Source organism: Mobula hypostoma, chromosome 19 (assembly GCF_963921235.1).
Source record: "Mobula hypostoma chromosome 19, sMobHyp1.1, whole genome shotgun sequence".
NCBI lineage: Eukaryota > Metazoa > Chordata > Chondrichthyes > Myliobatiformes > Myliobatidae > Mobula > Mobula hypostoma.
The window spans coordinates 15,140,717-15,152,739 of record NC_086115.1 but is presented as its reverse complement, the minus strand read 5'-3'; the positions used below and the strand labels follow the sequence as shown (position 1 = coordinate 15,152,739).

Genomic DNA, 12,023 nt, shown 5'->3' with positions numbered 1-12,023 from the left:
CTACTGGAAAACAAGCCCCTTTTTCACTGCCCCACTCACCCCATCACACACACACACACATGTGTCTTCAATCCCAGGACAGGCCTCTGATATATTATATCGCCTTTCAACACCGTTGGTTTATAGATATAACTTGTGGGAAGTTAGTACTGGAGTGAGCGGTGTGAATTGTGTCAGCGACACGACTCCTCCTGCTCTCGTCACTCCGGTGGGTCTGAAGCCAGTCGACGCCATTCTCCCAGGCCAAAGATCTAATGGCAGCAAAGTGGCAATCTTTGTGGTCAGTGTGGATGATCACGTACTTTGCCAAAATATTTCATTCGGTGAGAAGGCATTTGAAGCTTTGTCAATGGTCTTTGACCAAATATTCTACTGAACTTGCAAGAAATCTCACGTGACGCAAAGATTCAGTGGAAATGGCATTCTTCAATGAGGGCCATTCAGAACAAGATTTATTATCACTGACTGAAATGATCCGAAAATTGGTCCAAGGCACAGGAGCAGAATTAGGCCATTCAGCCCATCGAGTCTGCTCTGTCATTCCATCATGGCTGATTTATTATCTTTTGCTCTCAACCCCATTCTCCCGTAACCGTTACTCCCTGACTAATCAAGAAACTATCAACCTCCACTTTAATTATACCCAATGACTTTGCCTCCAAGGTGCCAGTGGCAATGAATTTCACAGATTCACCACTCTCTGATTAAAGAAATTCCTTCTCATCTCTTTTCTATTCTGAGGCAGTGCTCTTTGGTCCTATAGTCCCCCACTACAGGAAACATCCTCTCTATGTCCACTCTATCTGGGCCTTTCAATATTCAGTAGGTTTCAATGAGGACTGCACCCCTCCCCCCCACAATTCTTCTAAACTCCAGTGAATACAATCCCAAAGCCATCAAACGCTCCTCATACATTAACTCTTCTTTCCCCGGAACATTCTCATGAATCTCCTCTCGGTCCCAAACTGTTCAATGGTTTCTCTCTCCATGGATACTGCTTGATGGGCTGAGCTCTTCCTGCTTTTCTGTTTAAGTTTCCAGATGATCCTCGAGGTGCCCTGTGTGAAAGATTCATTATCCAATTCGCAAACCAATGTCAGACGTGGCCATCAGTGTGACTAATTTGACAGCACAAGTGGCTAATACAAGGAGGTATAACTTTGAAGTGATTGGAGGAAAATATAGAGGGGATTTCAGAGGTCATTTTTTACACAGAGAGTGGTGGGAGCATTGGTTGCTCTGCCAGGGGTGGTGGTAGAGACAGATATATTTAAAAGACTCACAGCCACATGGACAAAAAGGTTAGATTGATCTTGGACCACGCATAAAAGTTGCTGGTGAATGCAGCAGGCCAGGCAGCATCTCTAGGGAGAGGTACAGTCGACGTTTCGGGCCGAGACCCTTCGTCAGGACTAACTGAAAGAAGAACTGAAAGATGGGGTACGGCAGGGAGGGGTTCTCAAACTTCTGCTAATGCCCCACCTCCCCCTCGTACCCCATCTGTTATTTATTTATTTATATACACACATTCTTTTTCTCTCTTTCCTTTTTCTCCCTCTGTCCCTCTGACTATAACCCTTGCCCATCCTCTGGGCTTCCCCCCTCCCCCTTTCTTTCTCCCCGGACCTCCTGTCCCATGATCCTCTCATATCCCTTTTGCCAATCACCTGTCCAGCTCTTGGCTCCATCCCTCCCCCTCCTGTCTTCTCCTATCATTTCAGATCTCTCCTCCCCCTCCCACTTTCAAATCTCTTACTAGCTCTGCTTTCAGTTAGTCCTGACGAAGGGTCTCGGCCTGAAACGTTGACTGTACCTCTTCCTAGAGATGCTGCCTGGCCTGCTGCGTTCACCAGCAACTTTGATGTGTGTTGCTTAAAATTCCAGCGTCTGCAGATTTCCTCGAGTTTGAGGTTGATCTTGGAGTAGGTTGAAAGGTTGGCACAATATTGTGGGCCTTAGGGTCTGTACTGTGTTGCTTTGTTCTTTGTTTTGTTCCACTTTGAGATTCTTTCCTGTTTTTTCATCCTCTTTGTTTTTCCTAAGAACTTTACAAAGCCTGTTTGAGATCATTGTTGGACATCAGCCAGTCCTGGTTCAGCCTCTGTGATGGAGAAAAGCACTGGTCCCTGAGATACTTACATAAATCTCACTCTCTATCTCATCTCCTTATACAATATACTTCAGTCTATGAGCTCCTCAATCTTCAGTCTGACTAATCTCATAAACAATTCTCAGTTCCTTTCTTGGGATACAGAAATCCAAACACTAAGGAACCATTCTTAATTCCTAGCTCAATGAATAATCTGTTGAATGAACCCAGCAAGCTGAACAACATCTGTGGGGGAAGGAGGTTCTCCAGATGTTGAGGAACTAACATAGTTTTGACCAAAAATGTTCCACACACCCCGCTCACCAGAGGATCTTCTTTCTCGAGTTCCTCCAACAGATTGTTCTATTTTGCAGAATAAAGATTAAAGGTTAGCTTCATTTGTCACAAGTACATTGAAACATACAGAGAAAGGTGCCATTTGCTTCAACAACCAGCACAGTCCAATGATGTACCAGGGGAAGCCCACAAGTATTGCCATGCTTCCAGTGCAAACTCAGCATGCCCACAACCGTACATCTCAGGGACATGGGAGGAAACCATGGGTAGAACGTACGAGATCCTTACAGACAGCTGGCGCTGTTATAGCAAAACTATTCCGCTGTGTAAACTATCCTTCTTCTCATTGCTTCCATCAGGGAGCAGGTACAGGAGCCTGAAGGCACATTCTCAATGACTCAGGAACAGCTTCTTCCCCTCTGTCATTCGACATTGAACCCATGAACACTACCTCACTATTTTTAGCTCTACTTGTTTAATTTAACATATATTTTAACTGTAATCCACAATCTTTATTATTATGTATTCCAATGTACTGCTGCCACACAACAACAAATTTCACAACATATGCTGATGGTATTAAACCCCATTCTGATCCTCAATAGTATTACACTAACTGTTATGCTACTGTGCTGTCCCACTGTCTCAGTCTCGAGTCTATTGTAAATTTCCAGTGTCTTACGCCCACAGATGCTATTTTATGACCTTGTTATAGAATTACGACTGACTTGAAACTGGTGCCAAACGCAATTCCTATTCCAGCTGTGAAGCTCGAGACCTGAGTGCTGAACTCAACCCCTTCATTGCTCCAGATCACCTTCACAACCTCACGGAGCAGACTGGCTACTCTGAGATCACAACAGATAGCTGCTGAGTGCTTAGGTCAGTGTGATCTGTGCAGAGACGGAAGGGAATCTGGTTTTTCATGATGCCACACCAACTTAGAAGCGATTTTTTAATCAGAACCATTAAAATATTTATAAACCCCCTAAAAGGAGTAGCAGTCCTTTAGTTGCTGGTGAACGCAGCAGGCCAAGCAGCATCTATAGGAAGAGGCGCAGTCGACGTTTCAGGCCGAGACCCTTCGTCAGGACTAACTGAAGGAAGAGTGAGTAAGGGATTTGAAAGCCGGAGGGGGAGGGGGAGATGCAAAATGATAGGAGAAGACAGGAGGGGGAGGGATAGAGCCGAGAGCTGGACAGGTGATAGGCAAAAGGGGATACGAGAGGATCATGGGACAGGAGGCCTAGGGAGAAAGACGGGGGGGGGGGTGACCCAGAGGATGGGCAAGAGGTATATTTAGAGGGACAGAGGGAGAAAAAGGAGAGTGAGAGAAAGAATGTGTGCATAAAAATGAGTAACAGCTGGGGTACGAGGGGGAGGTGGGGCCTAGCGGAAGTTAGAGAAGTCAATGTTCATGCCATCAGGTTGGAGGCTACCCAGACGGAATATAAGGTGTTGTTCCTCCAACCTGAGTGTGGCTTCATCTTTACAGTAGAGGAGGCCGTGGATAGACATGTCAGAATGGGAATGGGATGTGGAATTAAAATGTGTGGCCACTGGGAGATCCTGCTTTCTCTGGCGGACAGAGCGTAGATGTTCAGCAAAGCGGTCTCCCAGTCTGCGTCGGGTCTCAGCAATATATAAAAGGCCACATCGGGAGCACCGGACGCAGTATATCACCCCAGTCGACTCACAGGTGAAGTGATGCCTCACCTGGAAGGACTGTTTGGGGCCCTGAATGGTGGTAAGGGAGGAAGTGTAAGAGCATGTGTAGCACTTGTTCCGCTTACACGGATAAGTGCCAGGAGGGAGATCACTGGGGAGGGATGGGGGGGACGAATGGACAAGGGAGTTGTGTAGGGAGCGATCCCTGCGGAATGCAGAGAGGGGGGGGAGGGAAAGATGTGCTTAGTGGTGGGATCCCGTTGGAGGTGGCGGAAGTTACGGAGAATAATATGTTGGACCCGGAGGCTGGTGGGGTGGTAGGTGAGGACCAGGGGAACCCTATTCCTAGTGGGGTGGTGGGAGGATGGAGTGAGAGCAGATGTACGTGAAATGGAGGAGATGTGTTTAAGAGCAGAGTTGATAGTGGAGGAAGGGAAGCCCCTTTCTTTAAAAAATGAAGACATCTCCCTCGTCCTAGAATGAAAAGCCTCATCCTGAGAGCAGATGCGGCGGAGACGGAGGAATTGCGAGAAGGGGATGGCGTTTTTGCAAGAGACAGGGTGAGAAGAGGAATAGTCCAGATAGCTGTGAGAGTCAGTAGGCTTATAGTAGACATCAGTGGATAAGCTGTCTCCAGAGACAGAGACAGAAAGATCTAGAAAGGGGAGGGAGGTGTCGGAAATGGACCAGGTAAACTTGAGGGCAGGGTGAAAGTTGGAGGCAAAGTTAATAAAGTCAACGAGTTCTGCATGCGTGCAGGAAGCAGCGCCAATGCAGTCGTCGATGTAGCGAAGGAAAAGTGGGGGACAGATACCAGAATAGGCACGGAACATAGATTGTTCCACAAACCCAACAAAAAGGCAGGCATAGCTAGGACCCATACGGGTGCCCATAGCTACACCTTTAGTTTGGAGGAAATGGGAGGAGCAAAAGGAGAAATTATTAAGAGTAAGGACTAATTCCGCTAGACGGAGCAGAGTGGTGGTAGAGGGGAACTGATTAGGTCTTGAATCCAAAAAGAAGCGTAGAGCTTTGAGACCTTCCTGATGGGGGATGGAAGTATAGGCCTCCTGTCCCATGATCCTCTCGTATCCCCTTTTGCCTATCACCTGTCCAGCTCTCGGCTCTATCCCTCCCCCTCCTGCCTTCTCCTATCATTTTGCATCTCCCCCTCCCCCTCCAGCTTTCAAATCCCTTACTGACTCTTCCTTCAGTTAGTCCTGACGAAGGGCCTCGGCCTGAAACGTCGACTGCGCCTCTTCCTATAGATGCTGCTTGGCCTGCTGCGTTCACCAGCAACTTTGATGTATGTTGCTTGAATTTCCAGCATCTGCAGAATTCCTGTTGTTAGCAGTCCTTTAGTAATCACTTCATTCTTCAAGCACCATTCTGAAATATTACAAGGCATTGAAGCTATTCTTTAGCTTAAACAGCAAGCCTTACATAGTCACAGAGCATTTCAGCACAGAAACAGACCCTTCAGCCCATCTAGTCCGTGCCTTGTCCCATTGAAATGCACCAGGCCCAAAGCCTTCCATACTCCACCCATCCCTGTATGTCATGGTCCGGTCTGTGAAGTCCGCATTCCGGTTCACGGTTCGGTCCATTGACCCTTGTTCCAAGTTTTCCGGTTTACCCTGTTTCTGTTGAGCACTCTAATTGAGGCACATGATTCTACTTTGGGAAGACTCATAAATACCTCCAGAGACCAGGGTTTGGTTGCTGGATTGTTCCTGTCTGAATCCCTTCCTTTCTTCTGTTGCCTTGCCTCACCTCACCTCACCTCACCTGTGACCCTTGCTTACACCTCATCAGTGTCGCCTTGGAGCAACCCACCGGTGGAAGGCTAGTGCAGTCATTGAGATGTGGATTTGGCTGTTCCATAGCCCACTGAAGTTACCGGCCGCCTCGGGTCTTGGAGCCACCCTGGACCTAGCTCCCTTTCTGTCCCTTGCCTCCATCGGGTAAGCCAGGCAGTTTGCTGTTACCCTGTGGTTGGTTCTATCCCTTCCTGTCCCTTGCCTCCTTCGGGTAGGAGTCCTGCATCCTGCCCAGGAGTCGCCTCGAAGTACCTTTGCCCCGTCATGTCCTTGTCTGGTCTCCAAGAACCCCAGCCTCAAGACCCTGGCCTCAGGCCTCGGGGCCTCAAGACCCTGGCCTCGGGCCTCAGGCCTCTAGACCCCAGCCACGTCATGTCATGTCCTTGCCTGGTTCTGGAGCCCAAGCCTGAGGCAAGACCCAGGCTCTGGGTCCTTGTTCAGTCTCTGGCTCGGAGCCCAGGCTCCTAGTGCATAGTTCCTTGTCCGGGTTCCCTGTCTTGTCCATGTCCTAGCCCAAGTCTGTGTTCTTGTCCCTGCTCCTTGTCTGTATCCTGTCACGTCCCTACTCTAGTTAGGTCCTGTACCTTGTACTTCAGTGTCTGTGTCTTGCATTTGAGTCCGTTCCCAACGCTCCCATTATGACAATGTACTTATCCAAATTTCTCTTAAATGTAACACCCAAACCCACATCCACCACTTCCGCTGGCTTCATCTTCTGAGTGAAGAGGTTTGCCCTCAGCTTCCCCTTAAACGTTTCACCTTTTTGCCATAAGACCATAAGACAGTATTAGGCCATTTGGCCCACTGCATCTGCTCCACCATTCCTCACGGCTAATCCAATTTTCCTCTCAGTCCCAGTGTCCTGCCTTCTCCCCATATCCCTTCATGCCCTGACCAATCAAGAATCTGATGATTACTCTTAACCCATGACCTCCAGTTCTTGTGTCACCCAACCTGAGTGAAAAAAGCCTGCTTGCATTTACCCTATGTATGGCCCTCATAATTTTGTAAACCTTTTATCAAATCACCCCTCACTCCCCTGCACTCTAGGGAACAAAGTTCTAATCTATTCAACCTTTCCTCATAACTCGGGTTCTCAACTCTGGATAACATTTCTCTGTACTCTTTCAATCTTATTGATAACTTTCCTGTAAGTAGGTGACCATAAATGTGCACAGTGCTCCAAATTAGGCCTCACCAACATAATATATGAACAGCCAGAGACACAGTAGGGCCATAGGAGTGGTGTGGCCAATGCTTGTTGGGTCAGTGATGAGGCTGGAGCTGTGCCAAAGTACAATGGTGCTAGAAAGTTTGTGAACCGTGTAGGATGTTCTCTATTTCTGCATAAATTTAACCTAGAATGTGATCAGATCTTCACATAATTCCTAAAACTAGATAAAGATATTCTAATTAAATAGATAACATGAAAAAATTACACTTGTTCATTTATTTATTGAGAAAAATTATCCAATATTACATGTGTTTGTTGGAAGAAGTATGTGAACTTCTGGGGTAATGTCATCTACAAAAGCTATCTGGAGTCAGATGTTCCAATTGATGAGATGAGATTGGAGGTGTGGGTTGCAGAGGACCCCTGCCCTTTCAAAAAGACACACAAAGTCAGGTTACTGACAGAACCTGCTCTTCTCAAGAAAAATCTGTTTATGTACACTATACCTCGATCAAAACAACTTTCAGAGGATCTTAGAAGAGTTGCAGAGATGCATAAAGCTGGAAAAGGCTACAAAAGCATTTCTAAAGAGCTGAGTCAGTCCACAGTAAGAGAAATTGTCTACAAATGAAGGAAATTCAGTACTGTTGCTACTCTCCCTGCAAGTGGGCATCCTGCAAAGATCACATCAAGAGCACAATGAGGTGAAAAAGAATCCAAGCAAAAGACGTACAGAAATCTCTAGAACTTGCTAAAGTCTCTGTTCATGTGTCCACTGTAAGAAAAACACTGAAGAAGAGTGGTATTCATGGAAGGACACCACGAAGGAAACCACTACTCTCCAAAAAAAAGACATCTCAAGTTTGCAAAAGACCATCTGGATGTGCTACAACACTTCTGGGACAATGTTCTGTGGACAGATGAGACAAAAGTTGAACTTTTTGGCAGAAATGCACATTGCTATGTTTGGAGGAAAAAGGGCACTGGACATCAACACCAAAACCTCATCCCAACTGTGAAACATGGTGGAAGGAGCATCAGGGTTTGGGGCTGCTTTGCTGTCTCAGGGCCTGGACAACTTGCAATCATTGAGGGAACAACGAATTCAAAATTGTATCAGGACATTTTACAGGAGAGTGTTAGAATAGCGGCCATCACCTGAAGCTTAATAGAAGTTGGATAATGCAACAAGACAATGACCCAAACCACTAGAGTAAATCAACAACAGAATGATTTAAAAAGAAGAAAATCTGTGTTTTGGAATGGCTGGGTCAAAGACCTGACCTTAATCCTATAGAAATGGTGTGGAAGGACCTGAAGCAAGCAGTTTGTGCAAGGAAGCCCACCAACATCCCAGAGTTGAAGCCATTTTGTAGGGAGGAACGGCCTAAGAGTCCTCCAAGCCGATGTGCAGGACTGATCAACAATTACCAGAAATGCTTGGTTGAAGTTATTGCTGTACAAGGGGGTCACACCAGTTACTGAAAGCAAAGGTTCACACACTTTTTCAAACAAATACATGTAATATTGGATAGTTTTTCTCAATAAATAAATGACCAAGTATAATTTTTTGTGTTATTTATTTATTTGGGTTCTCTTTATCTAGTTTTAGGACATGCGTGAAGATCTGATCACATTTTAGGTCGGATTTATGCAGAAATAGAGAGAATTCTACAGGGTTCACAAACTTTCTGGCACCACTTTATAGGCCAATGGCGTAGTTGACCCAGTACCATTCTCTGAGGTACAATCGTCAGCTTTGGAATGGTGATCCCAGCGATATGTGAGGACTTAGTCTTCAGAACCTCGATTCAGCTATGATGTATGAATCCACACCATGGTAAGTGGTGAATTGAAATTTGAGAAATTCAGGGGATATATCAAAGGTGGGTAGTTTACACAGAGAAATGCCCTGCGAGGGCTGGTGGTGGAGGCCGATACATAGGGACATCTGAGAGACTCTTTGAAAGGCCCATGGATGAAGGATAAATGGAGGGTAATGGGTTATGTAGGAGAGAATGGATAGATAGTGGAACAAATTAAAAGGGCAGCATAACATTGTGGGCCGAAGGGCCTGTGCTGTGTTCTATGCTCTAAATAGAGTGGCATAGTAGCATAGCGGTTAGTGTAACCTATTGTAGGGTAGTGCCAGCAATACTGATTCAGTATTGCCACTGTCTGTAAGTAGTTCATACATTCTATCTGTGACAGTTAGGAGTATTTGGAAAACCATGGCCTAATTCGGAACAGGCAGCATGGCTTTGTGTGGGGCAAGACGAGTCTTACTAACCTGGCTCAGTTTTTTGATGAGCTGCCGAGGATGATTGATGAAGGTAGAGCAACCGATTTTAGTAAAGTGTTTGACAAGGTCCCGCATGGGTGGACATTAAGATGAGTGGGATCAATGGTGAATTGGCCATTTGGATTGACAGTTGGTTTGCCCATAGAAGATCGAGGGTAGATGTTGAAGGGGCTTATTTGAGCTGGAGGTCTGTAATTAATGGTATTTTGCGGGGGCTTATGCTGTTTGTGATGTATATGAATGACCTGGATGAAAATGTGGATGGGTGGGTTAGTACGTTTGCAGATGATACAAAGATTGGCGGTATTGTGGACTGACAAAGGATATAGTGGGATATAGATCAGAAATGGCAGATTAAGTTTCATCATCATCATCATCAGGTGCCATGCCCATTTTGAGCTTTGACTGCCATGGCCCACACACTCCTGTTTCAGGTCAAGTGGATCAATTCATTGATATTCATTTCCAGTTCTCTGGCTGCTGTCTCCATCATCATTTGTCTTTGCCTTCCTCTTGCTTTCTTCCCTTCAATCTTTCCCATAATTACTGTGCATTCTAACTCCTCTTTCCTAATCACATGTCCAATGAAGTTACGTTGCCTTTTCATGATCTCATAAATTATTTCTCTTTTTGTGCTTGCTCTGTTCATGACATTCTCGTTAGAAGATGAAGTTTAACTAGGCAAATGTGAAGTTTTACATCTTATAGGTCAAATCTAAAGAGACAGTATATTGTTAGAGGAAAGACCCTTAACAGTGTTGATAAGCAGAAGGACCTTGAGGTTCAAGTTCATAGCTCATGGAAAGTGGCCACACAAGTTAATTGGGTGGTTAAAAAGGTTTATGGCATACTTTCTTTTATTAGTTGAAACATTCCTAAAGTCAGAAAGTTATGTTGCAGTGTTATAAAACACTAGTAAGAGCTCATCCGGAGTACTGCATACAGTTCCAGTCTCCCCATTATAGGAAGGATGTTGAGGCTTTGGAGAGGGTGTGAAAGTTGTTTACCAGGATGCTGCCTGGGTTAGAGGGCATGTGCTATCACAAGAGGTTGGACAAACTTGGGTTGTTTTCTCTGGGGCAGCAGAGGCTGAGGGGAGATTTGATAGAGGTTTGTAAGATTATTGGAGACAGAGACCTAGTAGACAGACAGGATCGTTTTCCCAGGGTAGAAATGTCTAATATCAGAGGGTATGCATTTAAGGTGAGAGGGGGTAATTTGAAAGGAGATATGAAGGGCAGGTATTTTACACAGCAAGTGGTGGGTGCCTGCAATGGAGGGGTGGCAGAGGTAGATACATTAGGACTTTTGAGAGATGTTTAGATAGACACATGAACGTGAGGAAAGTGGAAGGGCGTGGATCTTGTGTAGCAGAAGGGGTTAGTGTAGTTGGCCATTTGATGACTAATTTAATTGGTTCAACACAACATTGTGAGCCAAAGGCTCTGTTCCTGTGCTGTACTGTTCTACGGTCATTGATAGCTCTGGTTTCCTCCCACGTTTCAAAGACTTACCGATTGGGTTAGTAATTTCATAAAAGGGAAATCAGTCTCACAGCACAGGAACAGACCCTTTGGATCACTGAGACTCTATTGACCACCAAGCACTCACACACTAATCCAACACGTCCCCACAGTCACATCAACTGCCCCCAGATTCTACTCCTCATCCACACACCGGGGCAATCAACAGTGGCAAGTAGCCTCTCCCCAACCCCTGACCTCTGCTGTTATGGTTTGTAACTTCAAAACACAAAACTAATTCATAGGAAGACACAGGAGTGTGAAAATGTGGGTCTAACTCTGTTTACTTTAAGCGAGATGTGCATGTATCACATGGTGTCATGATGACATATGCAATTCACATATGACCCGTAATGAATTATCTAAACAAACAGGAATACTTAATCTACCAATATATATACAAGATTACTCAAACATTACTTGTATATTAAATACACAACATCTGTTTCAAACAAACCCATTGACTTGGCCTCTACAGCTGTCTGTGGCAATGAATTCCACCGTTCACCATCTTCTGGCTAAGGAAAATTCCGCCTCATCTCTGTTCTATCGTGAGGCTGTGCCCTCTGGTCCTAGCCTCTTCTGCTATTTGAAACAACCTCTCCACATCCACTCTATCAAGGCCTCTCAATATTATCTACTTCATTTGTGCCTCTCATGAGTTTACAAACTCAGTAACGTAAGCACTCTTGGTGAAAGATTAGGATTCAGAGAATCAATCACAGCAACATCCCAGCTTAATGTGAAAAAGACTAAGGAGCTGGTGGTAGACCTGAGGAGAGCTAAGGTACCGGTGACCCCTGTTTCCATCCAGGGGGTCAGTGTGGACATGGTGGAGGATTACAAATACCTGGGGATACGTATTGACAATAAACTGGACTGGTCAAAGAACACTGAGGCTGTCTACAAGAAGGCTCAGAGCCGTCTCTATTTCCTGAGGAGACTAAGGTCCTTTAACATCTGCCGGACGATGCTGAGGATGTTCTACGAGTCTGTGGTGGCCAGTGCTATCATGTTTGCTGTTGCGTGCTGGGGCAGCAGGCTGAGGGTAGCAGACACCAACAGAATCAACAAACTTATTCGTAAGGCCGGCGATGTTGTGGGGATGGAACTGGACTCTCTCACGGTGGTGTCTGAAAAGAGGATGCTG

The 12,023-nt window shown here is 45.6% G+C and overlaps 1 protein-coding gene across 1 annotated transcript in view; it reads right to left on the bottom strand.

The window, feature by feature from the left end:
• The window catches only part of r3hcc1l (R3H domain and coiled-coil containing 1-like), a 333,433-nt gene that overhangs the window by 1,793 nt on the left and 319,617 nt on the right, over nucleotides 1–12,023 (bottom strand). The gene's annotated exons all lie outside the window — the stretch shown is intronic.